Source organism: Cetorhinus maximus, chromosome 11 (assembly GCF_964194155.1).
Source record: "Cetorhinus maximus chromosome 11, sCetMax3.hap1.1, whole genome shotgun sequence".
In the NCBI taxonomy this organism is placed as follows: Eukaryota; Metazoa; Chordata; class Chondrichthyes; order Lamniformes; family Cetorhinidae; genus Cetorhinus; species Cetorhinus maximus.
In genome coordinates, this window is record NC_135889.1 from 26,110,653 (window position 1) to 26,125,664 (window position 15,012).

The 15,012-nt window shown below is 45.6% G+C and overlaps 1 protein-coding gene and 1 non-coding gene across 2 annotated transcripts in view; both read right to left on the reverse strand.

Annotated features, from left to right (window-relative positions):
* LOC144686962 (dynein regulatory complex protein 11-like) overlaps positions 1 to 15,012 on the reverse strand; it is a 378,502-nt gene that overhangs the window by 68,964 nt on the left and 294,526 nt on the right. The window lies entirely within an intron of this gene.
* Positions 7,725 to 7,797, reverse strand: trnav-cac (transfer RNA valine (anticodon CAC)). Its single transcript has one exon. It is a non-coding gene; the product is annotated as a tRNA-Val (tRNA).

Below are 15,012 nucleotides of genomic sequence, written 5' to 3' on the forward strand. Positions count from 1 at the left end.
TAATTGCCCTCAAGAAGGTGGTGGTGAGCTACCTTCTTGAACCGTTGCAGTCCATGTGGTGTAGATGCACCCACAGTGCTGTTGGGGAGGGAGTTCCAGGATTTTGGGTGGGTTAGGCTGTGCCTTTTGCCAGTACATTTTGGTGATATGGCAGGGTGAGAGATAGCAAGGGAATGGTGGAGTGCATTGGGAGAGGGGGAAAGTCAGTGATAGCAGTGCAGTCAGGAAAGATGGCAGACTGTAGGGGTTGGTGATGCAGCAGGTTGAGAGATAGCAAGGCAATGGTAGAGAGTACTGGAGATAAGGGGGAGTCAGTGATTGCAGTGTAGTCAGGAAAGATGACAGACTGCAGGGGAGAAATCCTATGGTCTGGGGTTTGGAAAGTGGCGGGGGGAAGCATTGAGAGAGGGGGACATAAGAAGCTGACAATTTACAAGTGGGAGATTCTGGGGGGGGATGATGGGGGGGAGGGTTGACGGTCACGGGGGGGTTGGCGATTGTGGGGGGTTTGGTGACGAAGAGATAGCAGGGTTTGAGTTTGCAGGGTTGCTTGTTGGGCTGCGAGGAAACACTCCTGCTTCACTTAGTCCACAAACAATACTGTGAAGACACTTACCTTTTGCATATAGCCCTTCTTGCATCTTCTCTGTTGCCAGGTTTCTGGAGGCCACCAAAACCCAGCCGACATGAGTTAAAAATATACACCGTGCACGGAAACAGGTAACCTCCCTAAAAGGTTTCAATGACTGACCTGCCTCCTGAGATTGGGTTGGTCGCTTACAATGCCCTCAGCCCACTTCTGTTAAGATGGGAAATGGGTGGAATTAAAGTGGCTTGGGTTTGAGTTTGACAGTTTTAAAATCTTAACTTCCCACCTGACCAAAACTAACCTGTTTGGGGCATTAAAACTTACCCTCTTTTAAGCTACATTAACTGTATTCTTAGAAACAGTATTTTTTAGGCAATGTTTTTATTTATCGTTAGTAAATTTAATTTCTCAATAGTCTCTCAAAACAGAAAAACATTTGTAGAAGGATTTAGATTTGAAATGCAATTACACATAATTGTCTATGCTACTCCCCTAATTATATTACTGTCAATAGGTCTGACAAGTTTACATTTGTGTAAATGTTCATTTATGTAAGTTCATTCATGTAAATGGAAGGCAGTAGGAATACAAGCACTGACTAGTTTGAAGGAATTTTTAAATATTTATTCGTTTATGGAACGTGGGTGTCACTGCCAATCCCTAATTGCCCATGAGAAGGGGTTGGTGAGCCACCTTCTTGAACCACTGCCGTTTATGTGGTGTAGGATTTGTTAGGAAAGGAATTCCAGGATTTTGACCCAGCTACAGTGAAGGAACAGTGACATAGTTCCAATTCAGGATGGTGTGTGGCTTGGAGGGGAATTTGCAGGTGGTGGTGTTCCCATGCCAATGCTGCCCTTGCTTTTCTAGATGGTAGAGCTTGTGGGTTTAGAAACTGCTGTCGAAGGAGCCTTGGTGAGTTGCTGCAGTGCAGATGATACACGCGCTGCCACTGTGTGTCGCTGTGTTCCAATCCCTGGCCGGACCCCAGGTTGTGGGGGAGAAGTAATTAGGGGCCAATAATATTTTATTTAAAGTGATCAAATTTTGAGATTCAAGGTGATTGGTGAGTGAATAAAGCCACAAGATTCCGCCGTTTTGGAACAAACAAAAATAAACTTTACTATACAAGTTCAGAAAGATAAAACAATTTACAATATCTAATACTCTAACTTTCATGTGAATTAACAGGTGAACAATGGTCAGATACACCACACTTTGCAATAAATAACAGATGCGACTAAACAGGTTTCATGGATTTCTTGACAACCCACCCAGACGTTAGTCACATTGTGAGCCAACCGATCTTACTGAAACTTCGTCTTTCTCGGAGGGTGTCCAATCCCCAACTTTGAAAATCTCACCTTGAAATTCTGTCCAAAAGTCTCTCCAACTCAGACAGCTACAACGGCAGTCCACCTCGCAGGGTTTCAATGTCACCTTCCGAGACTACGTTCCCCTAGATTTCTGAGTACACTCAAACACTAGCTCACAAGCACAGTTTCAGCTCTTTGGCTGCGCCAGGCAAAACAACAATGCTCCAAAGGGGTACTTCTGCCCCAACAGAGTCACCAGCCTTCTCAGGTCTTCAGGGTTTCTCTCAAGCCCACTTAATTTAAAATCTACTCCCTGCAGCTCTTTCTTTAATTTGAAGCCTATTTCTCTGCTCCTTTCTTATAACTTAATGGGATCTATTTTTGTCCCCTGTCTTTTATCCCTTACCTGGGTCTTCCTTTTCTTCCTTCTCCTTGTCCCCCACCTGGTTTGGGACCACTCCCTGTCCCCTTCCCTTGTCCCTTTACGTGGGACACTGCACCTGACCTGGGTTTCACGCTGTTCTTCTTTTTGTTCAGGTGTGCAGGGCCAGTCCTCGGCCTGAAGATTATAAAAATACTGCGAAAGGTTTGAGGATCTTCAGGAATCAGAGTTCCTGACCTTCGAACTTCAGACTAAGGTAAGTATAGGTTTCATCACAGGTGGAAGGGGTGAATGTTTGAGGTGGTGGATGGGGTTAGATTCAAGTGCTTTGTCCTGGATGGTGTCAAGTTTCAAGAGCAATTATGAGGGCAGGAAAGCACAGCTAGCTAAAGTAAACTGGCAAATTAGGTTAAGGGATAGGTCAATGCAGATGCAGTGGTGGACATTTAAGGGGATATTTCAGAATACACAGACTAGATACATTCCAACACGAAAGAAAAATTCCAAGGGAAGGACCCAGCATCCGTGGTTAACTAAAATAAAATTATACATAGTGTCAAAATTAAAGAAAAAAAGCATATAATTGCACAAAGATGAGTGGCAGGTCAAAAGGTTGGATGGAATATAAAAAAACAGCAAAAAAGATTGATAAGGAAGGAAAAGTTAGAGTACGAGAGAAAGCTGGCTATAAATATAAATATTTCTATAGAAATACAGGTGGTGTACAGTTTCTATGGATATTTAAAAAAGAAGAGTTAACAAAGTGAGCTAAAAGCACAAAACTGTGGATGCTGGAAATCCAAAACAAAAACAAAAATACCTGGAAAAACTCAGCAGGTCTGACAGCATCTGCAGAGAGTCCAAATGACTCTTCATCAGAACTAAGGAAAAATAGAAAAGAGGTGAAATATAAGATGGTTTAAGGGGGGTGGGACAGGTAGAGCTGGATAGAGGGCCAGTGATAGGTGGAAATTGCCAAAATATGTCATAGACAAAAGGTCAAAGAGGTGTTGATGGTGACGATATTAGCAAAGGAATGTGCTAATGGTGACATTAAGGGTAGAAAGCAGGATGAGCAAGGTACAGATAGCCCTAGTGGGGGTGGGGTGGGGGGAAGGGATTGAAATAGGCTAAAAGATAGAGATAAAACAATGGATGGAAATACATTTAAAAATAATGGAAATAGGTGGGAAAAGAAAAATCTATATAAATTATTGGAAAAGTGGGGATCGGAAAGGGGGTGGGGATGGAAGAGAGAGTTCATGACCTAAAGTTGTTGAACTCAATATTCAGTCTGGAAGGCTGTAAAGTGCCTAGTTGGAAGATGAGGTGCTGTTCCTCCAGTTTGCATTGAACTTCACTGGAACATTGCAGCATGCCAAGGACGGACATGTGGGCATGAGAGCAGGGTGGTGTGTTGAAATGGCAAGTGACAGGGAGGTCTGGGTCATGCTTGTGGACAGACCGAAGGGGTTCTGCAAAGCGGTCACCCAGTCTACGTTTGGTCTCTCCAATGTAGAGGAAACCGCATTGGGAGCAACTAGGGCTATCTGTACCTTGATCGTCGTGCTTTCTAACCTTAATGTCACCATTAGAACATTTCTTTGCTAATATCACCCCCCTGTCAACACCTCTTTGTCCTTGTATCTATGTCATTTTTTGGCAATCTCCACCTATCACTGGCCCTCTATCCAGCTCTACCTGTCCCACCCCTCCTTAAACCATCTTATATTTCACCTCTTTTCTATTTTTCCTTAGTTCTGATGAAGAGTTATTTGGACTCGAAATGTTAACTGTATTCCTCTCCGCAGATGCCGTCAGACCTGCTGAGTTTTTCCAGGTATTTTTGTTTTTGTTTAGCAAAGTGAGCATTGGTCCAACAGAAAGTGAGTCTGGGGAATTAATAATGGAAAATAAGGAGATAAGGTGCCAGCATTTTGCATTGGTCTATCAGTCTTCACTATAGGTGATACAAGTAACATCCCAGAAATAGTAGTAAATCAGGAAATGGAAAGGAGGGAGGAACTCGGTGAAAATTACAATCATCAGGGAAGTTGTACAGAGAAAATTGTTGAAGCTGCAGGCTGACAACTCCCTGGGTCCTGACTGACTTCATCCTAGGCTCTTAAAAGAAGTGGCTAGTGAAATAGTTGATGCGTTGGTTTAAATTTTCCAAAATTCCCTAGATTCGGGGAAGGTTCCATTAGATCGTAAAATAACAAATGTAACTCTTTTATTCTAAAAGGGGGGGTGAGGGGAACAGAAAGCATGAAACTACAGGCCAGTTAAATTAATACCTGTCATAGGGAAAAGTACATTATAGCAGGGCACTTGGAAAAATTCAGGGTCATCAGGCAGAGTCATCCAATTTATTAGAGTTCCTTGGAGAAGTAACATATGCTCTGGATAAAGGGGAACTGGTGGATGTACTGTGTTTAGATTTCCAGAAGGCATTTAATAAGGTGCCACATCAAAGATTATTGCGAAAAATAAAAGCTCATGGTGTAGGGGGTAACATATTGGCATGGATAGAAGATTGGTAAGCTAACAGGAAACAGAGGTTTGGCATAAATGGGTCTTTCTCTGATTGGCAAGGTGTAATGAGTGGTGTGTCACAGGGATCAGTGCTGGAGCCTCAATTTTTTACAATTTATACAAATGGCTTGGATAAAGGGACACAAAATAGGTAGGATAGTCAGATGTGAAAAGGACACAAAGAGGCTACAAAGGGATATACATAGATAAAATGAGTGGGCAAACACCTGGCAAATGGAGTATAGTGTGGGAAAATGTGAAATTGTCAATTTTGGCAGGAAAAATAAAAAAAGAAGCATGTTATCTAAATGGTGAGAAATTGCAGAGCTCTGAGATGCAGAGTGATCTAGGGGTCCTGGTGCATGAATCACAAAAGGCAAGTATGCAGGTACAGCAAATAAGTAGGAAAGCTAATAGAATGCTTTCATTTATTGCAAGGGGAACTGAATACAAATGTAGGGAGATTATAGGTATCGGTGAGACCACATCTCGAGCACTGTGTACAGTAAAGGTCTCCTTATTTAAGGGAGGGTGTGAATGCGTTGGAAGCAGTTCAGAGAAGGTTTATTAAACTAATGCCTGGATTGAGCGGGTTGTCTTATGAGGAAAGGTTGGGCAGGCTAGGCTGAAGTTTAGAAGAGTAAGAGATGATTTCATTGAAACATATAAGACCCTGAGTGGTCTTGACAGGGTCGATGTGGAGAGGATGTTTCCTCTTGTGGGAGAATCTAGTATTAGGGGTCACCATTTAAAAATAAGGGGGAGGATCTTCCGCTCGGCGAGGGGGAGCAAGGCCCGCTCGCCGGCGCTTAAAATGACATGGGATGCCGTCGGGTGGAACTCCCGACATCACCCCACGTCATTTCCATTTTCAGGTCGGCAGGGGCGCAGCTGTGCGCCCGCCAACTTGTCAACGGCCTATTGAGGCCATTGAAAAAGTAATTAACATCATTAATGGGCCTGCCCATCCAACCTGAAGGTTGGTGGGCAGGCCAGGAGTCCTGGAGGGCTTCAGAAAAAGCCATGAAACCTCATCTATGGGTGGGATGAGGTTTCATGAGGGTACTTAAATATTTAATAAAGGTTTCAATAAAAGTTATAGACGTGTCCCAACTCATGTGACAGTGTCACTTGAGGGGACATGTCAGGGAAATCTTTCTATAATTTGTTTAACAATTTTAAATTTGGAGCTGCTCTCCCTGAGGCAGCACCTAGCCTCAGGGAGATCAGTGCGCTCTTTCACGCGCATGTGCAAAAGGGCACACTCTCGGCTGAGGGAATCCCCCCCCACCTGCACAAGGAGCGCATAGCGCTTCCTGGTGGACGTCACGTTGGGCGGGCCTTAATTGGTCTGCCCAAGTAAAATGGCGGTGCACCCCCAATCGGGGGCGCCTGCCCGCGCCCGCAACTGCACTTCCCCCCCAACGGGGGGAAAATTTTTCCCAGTTAGGACAGAGATGGGGGGGGAAATTTTTTCTGTCAGAGAGTTGTGAGTCTTTGGAACTCTCTTCCTCAAAAGGCAGTGGAAGCACTTTTAAGGGAGAGGTAGATAGATTCTTGATAAGCAAGGGGGTGAAAGGTTATCAGGGGTAGGCGGGAATGTGGATTTGAGGTTATATTCAGATTAGCCATGATCTCATTGAATGGTGGAGAAGGCTCGAAGGGCCAAGTGGCCTGCTCCTAATTCTTATGTTCGTATATATGTATGTTCGTATGTTTGTGTTCCATCGCACTGCTGATTTACGTCTCATGGATGATGGACAGGTATTGGGGAGTCAGGGGATGAGTTACACATGCAGAACTCCCAGCCTTGGACCTGCTCTTGTAGCCACACTGTTTATATGGTTAGTTCAGTTCAGTTTCAGGATGTTGATAGTAGGATTAGCCAGCAATTCAGTGGGGAATTCAGTTGACCTGCACCGGAATTTTATGTGGAGGTGATAGCCCTGCCCTGAGGCTGAAAAGTCAGAGAGAGCCTGCCTCCACTTGGTCGGATCACCCTGTAGTGATTTAACAGCTCATGGCGAGATATCCTCCCCTATAAGTGAGGAAGTCCCAACTCTGAGAGCTGCCAGCCAATCAAATGGCTACAAGCAGTTGCCAAAGAAGCAATAACATGGACCTGGACTTAAACGTTAAGTCCATGTTTTGCTAGGGCTAGGCTGGGTGAGGAGGGTTGGATTGGTGGGTTCATCAGGGCAGTAGGGGTGGGGGGGAGAAAGCAGGTTAAGGGGAAGTACCTTGGAGTGGGGCCTCCATTGGGCACAGGTGGGGCCTAGGGCTGGATGGGATGCATCTGAGGACACTGAGGGAAATAGGGCAGAAATTGACGATGCATTGGCTATAAATTTTCAATCTGTAGTATTTGAGTGTTCCCGGCTTTCAGAGTAAATATGGGACTGGGGAAATATGATTATGTAAAGGGAGACACATGATTGTAGTGGTAGTGTAGCTCATGGCTAGGACTGAATCCTGTATATAGATATATACTTGGTAATAAACAGTTACTGTTGACACAAGTAAGCCTCTTGGCCTTTTCAGCACACAACATACAACATGGCAGCAGTAGGTGAAGGACCCCGAAATTTCCAACAATAAAAAATTGAAGAAAACCGCAGTCTGACCTGAAAACACATGCCAAACCTGTGGACTTTGAAGACACAGCTGGAAATCATCAGAACAGCTCTCACAGACATGCAGGTTGAAGGACTCCTCCAGAGCATCTGGTGGTCCGTTGCAAAACCTGATCAAAAGCAGAGTCAAAGGACCTAGCAACGATCCAAGGAGGATGAACACACTTTAAAAAAGGCTTTAAAAACCTTTTAAGTACAGCGCAGAAGCCAGGCAGCACTAGCAGATCATTTGTTTAAAGGAGCGCAGTTTGAAGAACGTGCTTAGATAATGTTTCTGCCCGGTTTCGAACCGGGGACCTTTCGCGTGTGAGGCGAACGTGATAACCACTACACTACAGAAACTGCCGTTTGAAGAACGCTGAAGCCTGGGTCCAGAGTCGGTGCCATAGCACACCATAACCCAGGCCACGCCCAAAAAAAGGTAGGAACAAATCAGCTTTAAATTCAGTCCTCCAGAGCCAGCAAAGCAACTTGCTGGCCATAACAATCTTTTTAATGATTTTCCCTAGAAATCGGAGAAGTTTTAAAACGCCTCAGTAACTGCGGAACCGGGAAAAAAAGCAGCAAGCACAGTAAAACTAACTTATCGCAGCACCATTTAAAAAATTTATAGCAAATCTGTCCGGAGCTGAAAACAGCAATGGATGCAAAATTTACATAGCCAGGTCTATTTGGTCAAGGAGCATGCTGTCATTGAGTATACCATATTGGAGACGTAAGATGTTTTGGTGACCTCAACTGGGGCTTAACAGCAGAATTTTCTGCACTCTTGTGGAGGCAGTTAACCCAGTTCCTTTCCATAATCTTCTTCAGCTGGACCAGTTGGATCAATGGACACCTGAATGGGGCCGGAACCCATTGTCACTTGTAACTGCATCCACACCGATCTGTCCACCAGATCTGGTGGCCTTTGGTGAAAAGCAGAGGTCCAACAATGAACTGGAGGGGAGAAATAAAAAGATGGAAAATAAGATCACCCAGTCACAGGAGAAAATACTGTAGCTAGAAGAAGAAACATTGCTAATGCAGAATCTACAGTAGTACATGAAGGTTTGGGAAAAGATAATGCAGAGATGAAAACATTGAGATTAGAAAACAGTTCTAAGGAATTAAATGAAAAACACCAGGCCAGCCAAACCTACGGAAAGGCAATGAACTACTTCAGAGAGAAAAGACCAAAATAATGAAGGTGAATTTTGAACTTCAAGAAGATGTACCACAACAGATCACAATTAAAAATCCCCCAAAGATTCAGGAATCAGGGGCTACGAGCAGTCGTCAATCTAAGTGTAAAGCATGGCGGACGACATCGACAAAATGGACCAGCGTCAAGTCCATGAGAGAACATACCCTGCTTAAAGAAAGGGATAAACTCATGACATCTGCCTAAGGAAGGCTGATAAGGAGAAATGCAACAGCAAAGAGTGCAAGAGAAGGATTAAACATGGAAACTCAAATGAAACACCATGTACTGTAACTTCTACTCCAGATGAACCAAGTCAGATCAAAGAGTGAAGCCCACCACTCCTCCAAACTTCAAAAGAACACAATCAGGCAGAGTAGTGTAACTTCCAGACCATTCGAACCTTTAAACCTTGGGGGTAAGGGGTAGCATGTAAATATTAATGTAAATATATTTGGATAAAGAATAGGGGGAGGTTGTAGTATTAGATTGTTCAGGGAAATGATTAATGTGAAATTGGGGAAACAGTACTGCCCACATGATTATGTAAAGGGAGGTACATGACTGTAGTAGTATTAATGTAATATTATAGTAGTAGTCTGGCAGAAGTCTGCATGGTGATAGCTTGTGGCTAGGACTGAATCTTCTATACAGGTCAAAACAAAAACAGAATTACCTGGAAAAACTCAGCAGGTCTGGCAGCATCGGCGGAGAAGAAAAGAGTTGACGTTTCGAGTCCTCATATATTCTATATAGGTATCTATTTATGTTTGATAATAAACACATTGGAAATAAATCTACATTAGAGAGACCAAACGCAAACTGGGCGACCGCTTTGCAGAACACCTGCGGTCTGTCCGCAAGAAAGACCCAAACCTCCCTGTCGCTTGCCATTTTAACACTCCACCCTGCTCTCTTGCCCACATGTCTGTCCTTGGCTTGCTGCATTGTTCCAAGTGAAGCCCAACGCAAACTGGAGGAACAGCACCTCATCTTCCGACTAGGCACTTTACAGCCTTCTGGGCTGAATATTGAATTCAACAACTTTAGATCTTAAACTCCCTCCCCCGTCCTCACCCCGTTTCTTCCCCCTCCCTTTTGTTTTTTTCAATAATTTATATAGATTTTTCTTTTCCCACCTATTTCCATTATTTTTATATCTACAACTAATACCTTGTCAGTCTTTCCACCCCATCCCCACTAGAGCTGTACCTTGAGTGTCCTGCCATCCATTCTTAATTAGCACTTTTCTTAGATAATATCACCACCTTCAACACCTCTTTGATCCTTTTGTCTGTGACATATTTTGATTATCTGCTCCTATCACTGCTTGCTTGTCCCTACAACCACCCCACCCTCAACTTCTCTCCCCCCCGCCCCCCACCTTAAACCAGCTTATATTTCTCCCCTCTCTTAACTACACTCAGTTCTGTTGAAGGGTCATGTGGACTCGAAACGTCAACTCTTTTCTCCACCGATGCTGCCAGACCTGCTGAGTTTTTCCAGGTAATTCTGTTTTTGTTTTGGATTTCCAGCATCCGCAGTAGTTTTTTGTTTTTATCTCTGTGTTTAATTGACTGCCACTTCTCTTCAAGAAATGCCTTCCTTGAAGAAGTATTGCTCTGTTCTCCGACAGGATTTCCGCCTGTCTCTTCTGCCTTGTTCACCTTCATTGCTGTCTATTTCTCTCCTGGTGTTTGACAAGGTGTTTAATAAAACCCGCTTTCACAGCCATATTTCCTTTCTCAGTGACTGTCTCCGTCTCCGACTCTCCCCACGTGGATTTCAACTGAAATTCCATCCCTCTTGTTTCGAACCCACCCAGGATTACAGGTATCTCCGGGACATAAAACGTTTCTCGGACTGCTGTTCCCGTCGCATACTGAGATCCACACTCAGTGCCATGTGCCGCGATATGAACACACTCGACCTCTCCCTCCAGCAGCACCGCCGCACCCTTTTTCAAAGCTGCGCGTGCCCCCAGTTTCTTTTTATTCTTCGCCTCATCCGACGCCTCAACAAGAAACTTTTTCTCTTTCTCTCAAGTGCTAAGGAACGCAAGCTCCAACAACTCATCGACACCAACACCCATCTGGGACCCTCCACTCCTGCTTGTCCCTCCGTCCCCACCCCATCTTCCAATCCCAACCCCAGCCACGTATTCACTATACCCCCTGACCTTCCCCTCTCCGATGCTGAACGTTCAGTGCTCAGCAAAGGACTTAGTTTCATACCCTTACGCCCTCATCTCAATGAATTTCGGGCTCGGCACGATGCTGGACTCTTCTTCCGCCGTCTTCGTCTCCGTGCTCACTTCTTTGGGCAGGAGTCCTCTCCCCGTTCAACGGATCCTTTTACCCACCTCCAATATTCTCCCTCCACCTGGACCCCTCCCTCTGGATTCTTACCTTCTCTTGATCTTTTCATTGAGAACTGTCGGCGTGACATTAGCCGTCTCAATTTCTCTGCTCCTCTCACCCATTCTAATCTGTCTCTCTCTGAACTTACTGCACTCCGTTCTCTCAGATCCAACCCCGACATTGTCATCAAACCCGCTGACAAGGGTGGTGCTATTGCTGTCTGGCGCACTGACCTCTACCTCGCGGAGGCTGAGCGTCAACTCGCAGACACTTCCTCCTACCTCTCCCTGGACCATGACCCCACCACGGAACATCAAGCCATTGTTTCCAGGACTGTCACTGACCTCATCTCCTCTGAAGATCTTCCTCCCACAGCTTCCAACCTGATAGTCGCCCAACCTCGGACGGCCCGCTTCTACCTCCTACCCAAAATCCACAAACAGAAATGTCCTGGCAGCCTGTTCCTGCCCCACGGAACTCATTTCTCGTTATCTTGACTCCCTTCTCTCTCCCCTTGTCCAGTCCCTTCCCACCTACATCCGTGATTCCTCTGACACCTTACGTCACATCAACAATTTCCAGTTCCCTGGCCCCAACCGCTTCCTCTTCACCATGGATGTCCAATCCCTCTACACCTCCATCCCCCACCAGGATGGTCTGAGGGCCCTTAGCTTCTTCCTTGAACAGAGGCCCGAACAGTCCCCATCCACCACTACTCTCCTCCGTCTGGCTGAACTTGTTCTCACATTGAACAATTTCTCCTTTAACTCCTCTCACTTCCTCCAAATAAAAGGTGTGGCTATGGGTACCCGCATGGTCCCCAGCTATGCCTGTCCCTTTATGGGGTATGTGGAACATTCCTTGTTCCAGTCCTACTCCGGCCCCCTCCCACAAATCTTTCTCTGGTACATCGATGATTACTTCGGTGCTGCTTCATGCTCTCGTCGGGACCTGGAAAAATTTATTAATTTTGCTTCCAATCTCCACCCCTCCATCATTTTCACATGGTCCATCTTTGACACTTCTCTTCCCTTCCTTGACCTCTCTGTCTCAATTTCTGATGATAGACTGTGCACCAATATCCATTACAAGCCTACCGACTTCCACAGCTACCTCGACTACAGCTCCTCACACCCCACTTCCTGTAAGGACTCCATCCCATTCTCTCAGTTCCTTCACCTCCGTCGCATCTGTTCTGATGACGCTACCTTCAAAAACAGTTCCTCCTTCTTCTTTAACCGAGGTTTTCCACCCACGGTCGTTGACAGGGCCCTCAACCGTGTCCGGCCCATCACCCGCGCATCCTCCCTCACGCCTTCTCCTCCCTCCCAGAAACATGATAGGGTCCCCCTTGTCCTCACTTATCACCCCACCAGACTCCGCATTCAAAGGATCATCCTCCACCATTTCCGCCAACTCCAGCATGATGCCACCACCAAACACATCTTCCCTTCACCCCCCCTGGCGGCATTCTGTAGGGATCGTTCCCTCCGGGACACCCTGGTCCACTCCTCCATCACGCCCTACTCCTCAACCCCCACCTATGGCACCTCCCCATGCCCATGCAGAAGATGCAACACCTGCCCCTTCACTTCCTCTCTCCTCACCGTCCAAGGGCCCAAACACTCCTTTCAAGTGAAGTAGCATTTCACTTGCATTTCCCCTAACTTAGTCTACTGCATTCGTTGCTCCCAATGCGGTCTCCTCTACATTGGAGAGACCAAACGCAAACTGGGCAACCGCTGTGCAGAACACCTGCGGTCTGTCTGCAAGAAAGACCCAAACCTCCCTGTTGCTTGCCATTTTAACACTCCACCCTGCTCTCTTGCCCACATGTCTGTCCTTGGCTTGCTGCATTGTTCCAGTGAAGCCCAACGCAAACTGGAGGAACAGCACCTCATCTTCCGACTAGGCACTTTACAGCCTTCTGGGCTGAATATTGAATTCAACAACTTTAGATCTTAAACTCCCTCCCCCCATCCTCACCCTGTTTCTTCCCCCTCCCTTTTGTTTTTTTCAATAATTTATATAGATTTTTCTTTTCCCACCTATTTCCATTATTTTTAAATCTACAACTAATACCTTGTCAGTCTTTCCACCCCATCCCCACTAGAGTTGTACCTTGAGTGTCCTGCCATCCATTCTTAATTAGCACTTTTCTTAGATAATATCATCACCTTCAACACCTCTTTGATCCTTTTGTCTGTGACATATTTTGATTATCTGCTCCTATCACTGCTTGCTTGTCCCTGCAACCACCCCACCCTCAACTTCTCTCCCCCCGCCCCCCACCTTAAACCAGCTTATATTTCTCCCCTCTCCTAACTACACTCAGTTCTGTTGAAGGGACATGTGGACTCGAAACGTCAACTCTTTTCTTCTCCACCGATGCTGCCAGACCTGCTGAGTTTTTCCAGGTAATTCTGTTTTTGTTTTGGATTTCCAGCATCCGCAGTAGCTTTTTGTTTTTAGATACAGGAGTGATGCCAGAGGATGGGAGAATTACAATGGTACACCCTTGTTCACACAAGGGTGTAAGGATAAACCCAGCAACTACATGCCAGTCATTATAATCTTGGTGGTGGGGAACCTTTTAAAAATGATAATCCAGGACAAAACTAATAGTCACTTGAACGGGTATGGATTAATTAGGGAAAGTCAACATGAATTTGTTCAAAACAAATCGTGCTTAACTAACTTGATTGAAATTTTTGATGCATTACCAGAGAGGATTGATGAGGGTAATGTGACTTATGTGCTTTATATGAACTTCTGAAAGGCGTTTGATGAAGTGGCATATGAAGTGGCTTGTCATAAGGTACAGTTGCGACATGCGCATGAAGTTGGCTGAGTGACTGGTGTTACGAAAGCCATTGGACCTTCTCGTCAAGAGCAGAGGTTGGAACTCCAAGTCCCAGTAGACCTCAGAGTTTCTGCTCATGGGTGGATCAGGAGCGTGTTGCATTTGTGCAATTCAGCATTTCAAATTCTTTGAGCTCAGGACGGGCCCAGGGCACCTGCGCAAAAAAGGAAAATGTTGCGAAAACCCAGATCATCCACTGGGAGTGGAGCGACATTGCAGAGAAGCGTCTCAGACAGGGGATAGGGAGAGGTCCCAAATGGATAGGGGACAGGGAGATGTTCCAAAAGAGTCACAGATAGGGGACAGAGACAGGGGGCAGAGAAAGTTAAGGAAATGGTTCCCAAAGGAGGCTCCAAAGAGGAAAAGAGCTGCAGTTAGCAGACTTTAAGCGTTGAGGGCTCAGGATAAGCCCTGGCAATTGAAGAAGGTTCAGGAAAAGCCTTGGAAATTGACGAGGGTTCAGGAGAAGCACTGGCAATCAAAGAGGGCTCAGGTGAAGCCCTGGAGATCCAAGAAGATAGAAGGTTGGTGACTTTGTGCTGCAGGCTGTTGGGGCGAAGGTACCCTTTCAGAAAGTGAAAGTACCCCTTCAGAACAGCTGAAGAGCTGAAGATGTGCTTGCAACTTGTTTCTTGAGTGCATACTTGAGAATCCAGGGGAACAGAACCTCAGGAGATGAGATTGAAACCCTGTGCAGTGGTTTGTTGTTGAGGTCCAAGGTGGACCAACTTTTGGAGAGAATTCCAAGACAAGATCTTAAAAGGTGAGCACAGGAATCCCTCGTGAGAGAGACAGAGTTTCACAGGATTAGTTGATTCACAGTGTTTATTGATGTCTTGGTGGGTTGTTGATAAATCCAATGACTCAGTCTTAGTCGCATTTTCCATTTAGCATGCAATGTGATGTGTTCGGCCATAGTTTGCCTGTTAATTCACATATACCTTATATTAACCCTGAATGTTAGAGTATATTGTTTTGATATCATGGGGAGAATTTTCGGCTCAGCGAGCGGGGGCGGGGTCCGCTCGCTGAAGCATAAAATGACACAGGGTGATGTTAGGCATGTGTCCCAACGTCACCCCACGTCATTTGGATTTTCAGTTCAGCGGGCGCGCAGCCGAACTTTCAAAGGCCTATTAAGGCCATTTAAC